Source organism: Pristiophorus japonicus, chromosome 2 (genome assembly GCF_044704955.1).
Source record: "Pristiophorus japonicus isolate sPriJap1 chromosome 2, sPriJap1.hap1, whole genome shotgun sequence".
Classification (NCBI taxonomy): domain Eukaryota; kingdom Metazoa; phylum Chordata; class Chondrichthyes; family Pristiophoridae; genus Pristiophorus; species Pristiophorus japonicus.
In genome coordinates, this window is record NC_091978.1 from 311223472 (window position 1) to 311235972 (window position 12501).

At 46.1% G+C, this 12501-nt stretch overlaps 1 long non-coding RNA gene across 1 annotated transcript; it reads right to left on the bottom strand.

Annotated features, from left to right (window-relative positions):
* Positions 1 to 301: 301 nt before the first annotated feature.
* LOC139234311 (uncharacterized) lies at positions 302 to 11663 on the bottom strand. Its single transcript, XR_011588317.1, has 3 exons — positions 11520 to 11663; positions 1915 to 2035; positions 302 to 510 (listed from the first exon to the last, which is right to left on the bottom strand). It is a non-coding gene; the product is annotated as an uncharacterized lncRNA (long non-coding RNA).
* Positions 11664 to 12501: the final 838 nt, after the last annotated feature.

Sequence of the window (12501 nt, forward strand, 5' to 3'; positions counted from 1 at the left end):
TATTTATTTTTGTGTTTAATTTTGGAGAAGCTGCAGTGACAATAGCCTGGATTTGAACTCCAGGTGGGAGTCGTGCGTGCAGGTGGGGGGCTGTGGAGGAGAGGAAAATGTCTGGGCCCCCGCAGCTTGCGACTAGGGGCAGTTTAACTTCAAAGCCCCGTCTGCAGGGCCTATGACATTCTCCTCGTCACACCTAGGACCAAGTTTGAGCTGGCCAGCAGGCGAGAATGGGATTTCTGATGGCAAGGAGGCAGGAGAAGACCCAATGGAATGGTTGCCAGCAGTCAGGTAAGTGGTTAAGAGGGAGATCGGGAGGGGATCATGATCGTGTGGAGGGAAGTCCGGGACAGGAGAAGCCCAAAGTTTCCCACAAGGAAACAAACAAAAAAATAGATTTGCTCACCTTTCTAGCCTCTTCTGGCACCACTCCTGTTTGCTGGCCTCCCTGTGCAGCCCTCAGGTTAAAATTGCAGTGCACCCTCAATGGTCTCATTGCTGCCCATTCGCCTGCTAAAAAGAGATTAAAATTCCAATCCACAGGCAAGCAGCAGGTAAATCGCAGCAGCCATTATAAATGGCCCAGTATCAGATTGGCCCGAGAGCAATTTTATAATGTGTAATAAGCTCTGCAAGTGTAGGTGGAGAAACAGGGCATTGGTAGAGATTTCCCATAGTTTCTGGAGACATTTGTGACCATTTCTGCACAGTTTTATTTTAGATATCATAAAATCTAGTAAATAATCAGCTCCTGGAAAAATACTTGTGTCAGTTTTAACTTGATATAAGCCTGGAAATTCTAACATCTGAAATATTTGCTTATGTATATGGGGCAGGGAACTTATCCTCAACTTGCTGCTTCTCTGCCCATTGAACACAGTGCTGGAAATTGCTATGGCACGTCTCAGTGTGCAGTGTGCTTTCTCATGTAAAATGTATATTCCAAGTCTTTAATATGTAGCTCCAATCATTGGCGGTTTGATTGCGGCAACATTCCAGAACAAGACTAACATATTCTTCTCACAATGTGTTCGTCATGTCCATTTAAAATGGACATTGGAAGTCATCCTGTTTCTAGAATGTTGGAAATTAACTGGAACAATGAAGAAAGAAAGACTTCCATTTATGTAGCACCTTACACAATCTCAGGATGTCGCAAAGCGCCTTACAACCAGTGAAGTACTTTTGAAGTGTAGACACTGTTGTATTACAGGAAACATGGCAGCAAATTTACAATGAGTAACTATTTAAAAGTTTGATGTCAAACTATTTTGACTGTTTAAATTTTAACAATGGGGCTAAAATTGGATAAATCTCAAAAATGGACGCCAGGACCGTGATGTACAATCTGCCCACACCCGTTCAAAGGAGTTTAGGCAACCCGCCAAATTCGTGCTGCTGCTACTTTACATGATGGCAGTGCACAGCCCAGCATTGAATGCACAGCTAACAGGCTGTGCGCTAAACAGGGAGCCAATATTTGCATGAGGCCAGCTTTACTGAAAGCTACCCAGCACATCTTAAAGGCAGTCTGCACTTCTTAAAGGTGAGCTGCCATCTGGTGATGAAAAATGTTAAAAGTGTTTCAGCACTAATCCAAATGGCTTAACAGGCGAAGGAAAGGGCATCCAGAATCTTGGACACAATATTCAAGGCCTTTGTGTAGAGAGTGAACACTGGAAGAGAGGTCCTCTACCCACAGGGGACCAGGAAGAAAGAATAATGTGGGACTAGGTCGCTAAGGCATCACTGCAAGCAGTGTTACTCCCAGGATATGGCTCCAGTGCCCAAAGAAGATTCATGAACTCAGACCAGTGGTCAAGGTCAGCGAATTAATCTTCAAAAGCCATCTCCTACCATGTGCACCAGTAGCCTTACACACACTGTTCAATGCACGACTCCCCATCACTCACTTACCAACAATCTCCACCAAACACGAGACACACCTCACATTTCTAGCTTCACCTCAACCTCTTGGAGGAGATGGTGCAGGCCATTCTTGGTGGGGGCATGGCTGAGCCCTTGGCCAGCAGCAGGGCTGAAAGAGTAAAGATGCTGTTATCCTTTTGCATTATCCTCTTTCTCACATCCCGCTTCCCCCTTATCTCACAATCATTTCTGATGTACAAGCTGCACATTTTGTAGGCGTGCACCTCTTGCTTTCCTCCCTCCCCTTACCACAACCCTACCCTTGAGCCTTCCTCATTTCAGATACCAAGAAATCGAGCCTGCCCAACCAGTGAATGAACAAGAAGAGAGAGAGGAGAGTGAAGAAGAAAAAGAAGAAACACTGTCACTGGATTTCACACTCCCAGCCACCAGCTCCTCGAGGTCATCCTGCAAGGCCATCTACAGTCTCCCCTACTGAAAGTCAGCAGCTTTCCACAAACCATGCTGCAGTCATTGGGATTGCACTGAGTAGAAACACTAGGATAGGCAAAGGCACATGCAAGACAATCATCAAGGGAATGAACAAGGGTGATTAGTTAAATATTTTATGTAATATTGAAAGGATATTAGATAAAGATTGATTGGAAAGTTTGCTTTGTGGCAGCTTTCATTTCAACTTTGTGGCCAAGAGGACACTGTGATGGTCAGTAACAGAGGGAAGGCAATTCGCTAAGGTGCCACACAAATGGTTACTGCACAAGATAAGAGCTCATGGGGTTGGGGGTAATATATTAGCATGGATAGAGGATTAGCTAACCAACAGAAAACAAAGAGTCAGGATAAATGGGTCATTTTCAGGTTTGCAAACAATAACTAGTGGGGTGCCACAGGGATCATTGCTGGGGCCTCAACTATTTACAATTTTTGTTAATGACTTGGATGAAGGGACCGAGTGTAACGTAACCAAATTTGCTGATGATGCAAAGATAGATGGGAAAGCAAATTGTGAAGAGGATGCAAATAATCTACAAAGGGATATAGATAGGCTCAGTGAGTGGGCAAAAAATTGGCAGATGGACTATAATGTGGGAAAATGTGAGGTTATCCACTTTGGTAGAAAAAATAAAAAAGCAAATTATTATTTAAATAGGGAGCAATTACATAATGCTGTAGTACAGAGGGATCTGGGAGTTCTTGTACATGAACTGCAAAAAGTTAGCATGCAGGTGCAGCAAGTAATCATGAAGGCAAATTGAATGTTGGCCTTTATTGCAAGGGGGATGGAGTATAAAAGTAGGGAAGTCCTGCTCCAACTGTACAGGGTATTGGTAAGACCACAACTGGAGTACTGCGTACAGTTTTGGTCTCCTTATTTAAGGAGGGATATACTTGCATTGGAGGCAGTTCAGAGAAGGTTCACGAGATTGATTCCTGAGATGAAGGGGCTGTCATATGAAGAAAGGTTGAGCAGGTTGTGCCTATACTCATTGGAGTTTAGAAGACTGAGAGGTGATCTTATTGAAACATATAAGATTCTGAGGGGGCTTGACAGGGTAGATGCAGAGAGGATGTTTCCCCTCATGGGGGAATTTAGAACTAGAGGACATAGTTTCAGAATAAGGGGTCGCCCATTTAAAACAGAAATGAGGAGGAACTTCTCTCATGAATCTTTGGAATTATTTCTTGTGAATCTTTGGAATTCTCTACCCCAGAGAGCTGTGGAGTCTGGGTCTTTGAACATTTTTAAGGTAGAGGTAGACAGATTTTTGAATGATAAGGGAGTCAAGGGTTATGGGGAGCGGGCGGGGAAGTGGAGTTGAGTCCAAGATCAGATCAGCCATGATCTTATTGAATGGCGGAGCAGGCTTGAGAGGCCGTATGGCCTACTCCTGCTCCTATTTCTTTTGTTCTTATGTTCTTACGTAAGATGGGGGACTAATGTTGGATGGGGAAAAGGGGTTGCATTCAACTGAGTGGGTTGCCTCCTTCCTTCCGCTTCCTCCTCCTTCTCGTCTGCTTCCTCTTCATCTGCTTCTTGCTCTTCCTGCTCCTCCTGCTATTCTGCTTCTGCTGCTTCATTCAGTTGCAAGTGCTTTGGAAAAGGCATACATTCGAGCAGCAACGTCCAAAATAGTAGATCGTGCGTCAATTCAGCATTGCACGCTGATTAACGTCACAATCTGACTCATTACTATTTTTCCAGGGAGCGCAGATAACGGCCATGCTGCCGACTTGCCCATAATGGTGTCTGCCTGAGTGTGCAACGGAAATGAGGCGACCGCCATTTTTTTCTCCAAAACTGGCCTTATCATCCGCTGCTAAGGTATCAAATTTCACAGCCAATGTGTCTATGTTCCTTTTGACTACATTACCAGGAATGCTCATGTTGCTTTCCAGCTCCTATAATCATTTAAAAAAAATTCATTCCAAGATATGTGCGTCACTGCTAAGGCTAGCATTTATTGCCATCCCTTATTACCCTTAAGAAGATGGTGGTGAACCGCCTTCTTGAACCGCTGCAGTCCTTGAAATAAAGAAAGAAGGACTTGGATTTATATAGCACCTTTCACAACCACTGGACACCTCAAAGCACTTTACAGCCAATACAGTACTTTTGAAGTGTAGTCACTGTTGGAATGCAGGAAAGTACTCCCACAGTAATGTTAGAGAGGGAGCTCCAGGATTTTGACCCAGCAACAATGAAAAAATAACGATATATTTCCAAACCAGGATGGTGTGTAACTTGGAGGGGAACTTGTGCTTAGACCCAGAGAATGGGGGACAGATGAGGCAAAACGTGAAACTGTCAAGAGTTGCCACGTCCCAAATCGGTCACAGTTATTCGATCGTTCTTGGGATTGACCAGGTACAGTACAGAGTTTATTGAAGGGTATGCAGCTATGGCCGCACCCTTGCTAATGTTGTTAAGGAAAGAGGTGGAATGGGAATGGGATGAACGGTGCGAGGAAGCCTTTGTTCAGCTAAAATGAGATCTGCAGCTGGCACCGGCATTAGGGGCTATAGACCGAGTGAAATAATACTCACTAGAGGCAGGCGCAACAGAAGCTAATCTAAGTGCAGTACTTTTGCAGGAGACTAATGGGAAATGCCGGCCGGTAGCATACGCTTCTAGGGTTCTGTCAGAGGCAGAAAAGGGGTATTCAATTTGCGAACAGCACCTACTTGCTACCTTTTGTACAGTAAAAAATTTTGCGTTGTTTACAGGAACCTAGCCCATATTGTTGCTCACTTACCACACACCCACTCGATTGTTACTAGAGAGTAGAATCAAGGAAGGCATAATATCCAGTACTAGGATAGTGACTTGTATGCTGTTACTGGGAGGGATGGAGCTAAGGGTAAAATCTATGTCAGAACACAAACTGGCCGCAAATTGTAGAGAGTATGAACCCGACTCTCAAGCTAGTCCTTTGGAAAGAATTAGAAGAGCAGCCCAAGAGGTGGGATGAAATGCTTCCTCTGATCCTCATGGGGATATGGAGTAACAACTCGAAAGGGACTGGGTATTCCCCACATGAGTTGGTAACGGGGTGACCCATGCGCACGCCTACCCATTTACTGGTCCCTACTCTTACTGACAAACAGTTGAAAGAGGTAAACAGAGACAAGTTTGTGAAGGAGTTGTGGGAGCTCTCAAGCGAACTCAACCCGAATGCTGCGCATAACATCGGGAAAACATATCAGCGCAACCGGTTGTATTTAACCCCAAGTAAACCACAGGAATGGCATGTTGGAGACCAGGTGATGATGCATAACTATGTGAGGGTGGGAGTGTTTGAACCCCAGTATAAAGGACCATATAGTATAGTGGACAAGGCTAGCCCTATGGTATATGCAGTACAGCTCCCGAAGTGGGTAAAATGGTTACATATTAATCAGATGAAACTAAACCGACCAGAAGGAAGGTCAAAAAGGCAACCATGATTGTTCGAGTTCCACCCGTAGTTTGGGACTGTGAGGAACTGGGGGACCAGCCAGTAGATCACCTGGTCCTGGATAATCAGGAACCTGACAGGGAGGTGGCGGAAAGGAGCAGGACACCCGTCCATAGGAAAGGTCCCCTAATCTGTTCCTAGCAGGAACACAAAGAACGAGAAGAAACGAAAACTTTGACAGCCTTATTGTCCATCATTATTTTAATATGTCATGTATGTTCAGCCTGTGGGAGGTGAAATCCGTCACAGAGCAAGTTTTATTTTTGTTTAATTTCAGATTATCGACTATAGGAACGGAAGGTGTTTTGGGAAATCTTGTACCTGGCAGGGACAGCACTGACACAGCCAGAGATCCAAAGCAAAGAATGCTGCGAGCCAAAAGGAGAGGTCTCTGGGCCTCGACAAAAGCAGGAGGGAGTAATGACCTATCGGGTAAAAATGGTCGCCGGACCTTGACCAGATTGCGACATGTCCTCTCCCCTCAGGAAGGTGGGAGGAATCATTGTATAGACATCAGGAGCACCAGGACTCAGGGTCCATTTGGGTTAAAGATCGCCAGAGGATGGCGAGCCACTAAGGGTGGGAAGAAATCCAGGCACTCGTCACCCCCCCTCTGTAGGACTGATACTAACCTTTCACTTTAGAAGGTTTCCCGCAAAACGGGACAAAAGGGATTAGGGACTGAACCTTCACTGGAAAGAGAGAACCAAAAATACATAATAAAGTTTGAGGGAATCAAGGGTGGATGCCAAAATTCATGCCCAGGACAGGTATCAGTGACCAATTATAAAGTCTCGGACAGAGACCCAGTATATTTGGTCTGTGAAAAACCTGGGGAGGGGTACCCTCAGGCTCAGTGAATGGAGTGGAATAATGGCACTTTAGAGGGGATACCCAAGAAAAGGATCAGTCCTACGGTCATGCATAACTTTACACATTCCAAGATATGCTGGAACTGTTGGTGGTGGTCAAGGGGGCAGAGAACCATTTTTACATGCATACACCCCATGCATGAAATCACATGAGTGAGAGACGATGGTGGCGCGGATAAGAGATACACAATAGACAAAATCAAAATTCTTAGGAAATACTGGTTAAAGATGACAGCCGATTGTAGATGGTCATCGTATGTTTGGGCTGCCACAGAGAAATGAAACCATACTTGGTACACTATTACAAATGGTACCCTAACAGCGTGGGGTAAATTGCACTGTGGGGGAATTAAGGTTGGAAGGGTTTCAATTAATCAACGTTAAGAAGATCAAACCCACCATCCCGCCCAAGCCTAGGGGAGAGGATAAGAGTCCTACTCTCACACCAGGGCCTAAGAACGGAATAGTCCTCATGCCCACACAAAAGGTTTAGTACCATGACGTACATCATGAGGTGATACCCGTGATGTTGAACTTTACAGAGTTAGGATTACTGGAGTGGTGTAGCCTCAAGTCAAGGACATTCTACACTAGACTGTTGAAACAAATGTTGGTAGACAGACAGCTAGGAGGGTTCAGTAGCCACGGAAGTAAACACCAGGATAGTATTTATGGGAAAAAAAACGTTGACACGGGTGGTTTTAAAAGTAGATGAAAGAGGGTGTTATTCAAGGATGTGGCCACAGTGTTTAATACTGGGACATCATTGGTGAATAGTCTGGATTTGGCAACCCTGGAGGGAGGAATTGGGAACTTAAAAACTAAACTCAAGGGGATATTCGAAGGTGCTAATGACAACCAGGATGCTCAGTTAGGGAAAAGATCAAATTATGACCGTCCATTTTCAGGAAATTGTGGAAGGTCTGGGAAGGCATGCTAAGACAATTAACAAATTGGTCAAAGAGGATAGGGCCGCTTTGGATGAAGCCACCAGAAATGACGTTTGCATAATGTATGGATCCTAGTAGGTCGAGCAGGCCCGAGAGAATCTCGAATGTATTCAAGAAGGTAAAATTCCTCCTTGGTAACTAATGAACACTCGAAGCATTAATGGAATACCATAATGACGTTACAATGTGTCAACTTCGAGGTCTAATTCAGGTATATCCTGTCCAAGCTGATTGTAGCAGAAGTAATCTGACAATACTGGGATTGGTAGTATATTTGCCAGTAATTCCCCACGGGACCGTGCTACTCCCAGTGTATCGGATAGAAAATATAGGAGTGTTGCGAGGTGAAAATTATGTAAAGTATCATGGAATCTCTCCATACGCGGTAAACTTAGGAGATCATATGGTGTCGACAAGGTTAGAAGGATGCAATAAACACGGGGACACCATGATGTGCCCCTATGCTATTGAGGAACATTCTCAGCTGACGTGTGGGTTCAATAATTTGGGAACCGAGGTGAATTGCACCATGGAAGCTTTGAACGCTCAGCTGTAGTCCATGCAAAGTGCATATGTGGGAAAAGGGGAATATTGTGTAACAACCAGCCACACAACCTACACTCACAGCACTTGACAATGCCCAATTACACACAGCACATTCTGTTTAACCCCTACGAAGGTGACGATAGGGGCGCCAGAGCTGATAAATGTTTATCAACACAGTGCGACGGGAATCCAAGTAAAAGATGATTAAAACGGGAATTTAAGGAGGTATGTGGAGAAGTTCAGGTATGACATCCCACCATTGCCAGAGCATTTGGCAAAGCTAGAGGAACGGATTGAAAGATCCAGGAAACACTATTATCAGCTACAGCAAACAAATAAGAGATTAGCAGGGAAAATTATTGAAATCCCAGAAACCTCATGATGGGCTACGGCTATCTGCATAGCCTCCCATGTGTTGGTAGTGGTTCAACTAAATGTATTATTATACTTACTAATCAAATCATGTGGAAAATGCCGGAGACAGAAGACCAAGCGAATATTAAAGTTATTCAATGACAAATTGTCGGCAAGAGAAACCGACTGGCTGCTATGCAATAGTTGATTCCTCTGAATGTATTCTGCAATGTCTGTACATGGAAGTGTTACAATTTCTTTTAAGAGTAAACTGTATCACTTCAGGGTGGATATTGTAGGGCTTGAAAACCCAGTGTAAGGCCCAGGAAACCGAACTCTGTGATTAATCTATTTAAACATTCTGTATAAAATGCTTAAAAACCGAAAGCTGTAAATACTGACTTCCTGTAAGATCGAAGAACCTTGGAGATTCCTGTTTAAAATGTGTAATGTTAATCTGTAGAGAAACCCCAACACAATGCAAATGATACTAAACCTTTTGTGGAAACGTGAAACCACATAAACTGTAATCTGTAGAGAAATCCAAACACAATGAAAATGATACTGAACCGTTTGTGGAAATGTAAACAATGATACTGACCAAACCTTTGTAGAAATGTACTGAACATAGTGAGGCCCATAATAGATAGACTAGACAATAGACCAGGTTCTGAAATGCTAAATGTGTGCTCACAAAGAAGATAGATTATCGATGGATCAAAGGAACAATTCGACGAGTGACAGGGAGCCATGGAAACAACACCTGAGAAAAGGCAGGGATAAAACACAGAGACGACAGAACAGCAGGTTGAAGTTTGTCAGAGAAGGTGACGTGATCGATCATCAGAAGTTGAGCTCCATGAACCCATCAGAACACAGGGTTGATTGTGTTATGTATTGTCCAGGTACATTAAATGTATAATATAAGTACAATGGTGCACCACAGAGGGCGCTGTGGTAGGAGGCCTGAAAGTACCTGCAAGAGGTAGTATAAAAGGCTGCTCACCACACCTGAGAGGTACTCTGGAGCTAAATAATAAAGGACCAAGGTCACTGCAGTTATTACAACACCAGACCGTGTGGAGTCAGTGATTTGTGTACTACATACACTACATTGGCAACGAGGACACGAACGAACTTCACGCAAACATGGCTACTCTGGGCTCGCTAAAGGACTTTACCATGGGCAATGTTTGGGAGGCCTTTATGGAAAGGCTCGAGGACTACTTCACAGCTAACGACCTAACGGGGAACACGGACGCAATGAGAGAGAAGCGTAAGGCGATATTGCTTTCCAGTTGTGGCGATGAGGTTTACTGTCTCGTCAGGGATTTGCTGGCACCCGCGAGCACCACGGACAAGTCATATGAGAGCTGTTCGCACTCATTCATGACCAGTTGAAAGCAAAGGAGAGTATCCTCATGGCCAGGCACAAATTCTGCCATCACTGCAGACCTGAGGGCCAGGATGTCACCAAATATGCTGCGGACCTCAGGAGACTCGCGGCGCCATGTGATTTTGGCACACACCTTGACGAGGCGTTGCGGGACGTTTTTGTTATGGGGATTGGCCACAAGGGCCTCCTTCACAAGCTACTATCCACTGAACCCACAGTCACTCTGACAAAAGCCATCACCATCAGCCGAGAATATATGACCTCGACTTGCAGCACCAAGCAAATGATCCACACAGTCTCGAACCCGGCAGGCACTGTCCACAGGATAGCGCCCACCATGGACAAAACTGCAGAACGTGGCTCTACCCGGGGCAGAGAGCATGGGCATCGGGGTCCTGGAACTCAGAGCTCGTTGAGGGGGGCCAATCAAGCAGCACCATGCTGGTGCTGCGGAGAAAGCCATGGGCCTCACCGGTGCAGGTTTGCAGAGTACACATGCAATACCTGCCACCTGAAAGGCCGCCTTCAGTGTATGTGTAAAAGAAACCTGACTCACCGTGTGGCTGAGGAGATGGTGGATGATCCACTGTTCAGCGAGGAGCAGGTAGAAGAAGATGAGGTGTTGGGACTATATACGTGCACCGACGATTCGCCCCCAGTGATTATGGAAGTCAAAATTAACAGAGTCCCAGTGAGTATGGCAGTGGATACGGGATCGGGTCCGTTGTTGATAGAGTCAGAGAACTTTTGAAAAACTGGAGGTCAACCCGGCTGCACGACCCGAGCTGGTCCCGGTCCTGGTGAAGCTGCGTACCTACACCAGGGAAAAGATACCTGTTCTCAGCAGAGCGGATGTGCAGGTATCTCATGGGGGCGAGACGCACGGTTTACCCTTGTGAGTCATTGCAGGCGATGGGCCGACGCTACTTGGCAGGAGATGGATGGGGAAGGTCCGTGGGAGCTGGGAAGATTTCATTCCTCCACAGACTGCTGCTCTCCGGGTTCCCAAAGAGCAGTCTTGGGGTGCGGGCCAGCTGCAGGCGATGAGCGGGAGGTCCATCGATGGCCGACGAACCGGGCGGACCCACGCAGACAAAAAGTCGGGAGGCGGTAGAGACTACAGAGGCAGCCGGAACTGCAGGAGAGGAGGCTACAGCGACGGCAGGAACTGCAGGAGAGGAGGCTACAGCGGCGGCCGGAACTGCAGGAGAGGAGGCTACAGCGGCGGCAGGAACTGCAGGAGAGGAGGCTACAGCGGCGGCCGGAACAGCAGGAGAGGAGGCTACAGCGGCGGCAGGAACTGCAGGAGAGGAGGCTACAGCGGCGGCTGAAACAGAGGAGGCTACAGCGGTGGCAGAGGCTACAGCGGCGGCCGGAATTGCAGGAGAGGAGGTTACAGCGGCGGCAGGTATGACCCGGGAGAACGCAACAAGTTTCATTTCTAAGATCTTTAAACGGGCTTCCTTCTCCGCACGTATAATCGCACAATCGATCCAGCCCCCTTAAAAGCTTCCACTGCTTTGCTATGTGTTACTTCCCTTACATCTACAACAATTACCTGAAGGATGCAATCATTCCACCGCAGTCCCTCCTACCATGATTGTTGTAATGAGAAGGCTCGGATCATCACTAACATGCGGATTGTCAGTGCTACTTGCAATGCTGGAGCCGAGGCCAGAATTACCCCCCTTCAAGTGTGATTTTATACTTTCTTTTTTGTCAGCGAGCTCAAGATGGCGGCGGGCCTCGTGGCAGCAGTGCTCAGCAGACATAGGCCAGCAGAGCGACTAAAATGGCGGAGCCCAAGGGAAGCCTCGTGGGAACCACACGATGGTGTCTTAAAAGGGTAATGCGCCTGGGAGCCTTAAAAGGGCCCTACACCATTGGTGGTCCCCACAAAGAGACTTTTGTAAGGCAAGAGCGAGTCTAAAGGAGTAATGAGACTAGTATGGTGACGTGATAGGATTTTCTTTTCGCTGAGATTTTTTTTTTGATGCTGATTGGTTACTGTATTTAAAAGGTTGAAATGAGGGATATGAAGGATTTACAATGCTGAATGGGTACTGTGTTTAAATATGATGGACACGAATGATTTACGAAAAGAGTCACATCACGGGGTACAAGTAAAACAAGTAAAAGGGTTAACGGACCCGTGACTAATAATGCAAGGGTTCAGCGGCTGCAGATGAACCGCTAAGGCGACTACTGAGCACAGAGGCAACGCACCAGTTGCAATACCCTGTCTCAGCGCAGCCCAGTAAAAAGGGGGCAGTATACTGCCACCGTACCTTACCCAGCAGAGCTGGGATTAAACAACTGTTCAGTGCACCTGTAATCTTTTGACATACCAGCTGTACCACATATTATATGTACCATACAAATGTACCGTCTATGTATACCTGTTTTCTGTTGGAGGTTATACCCGACACTTCATCACCCATGCGAGGACTGCAAACAGCACATGCTTGCAGAATAATCTCTGCATGAGATGGTCATGGACTCACACTCTCTAACACACCAGGACGAACAAGGCCGAGGTT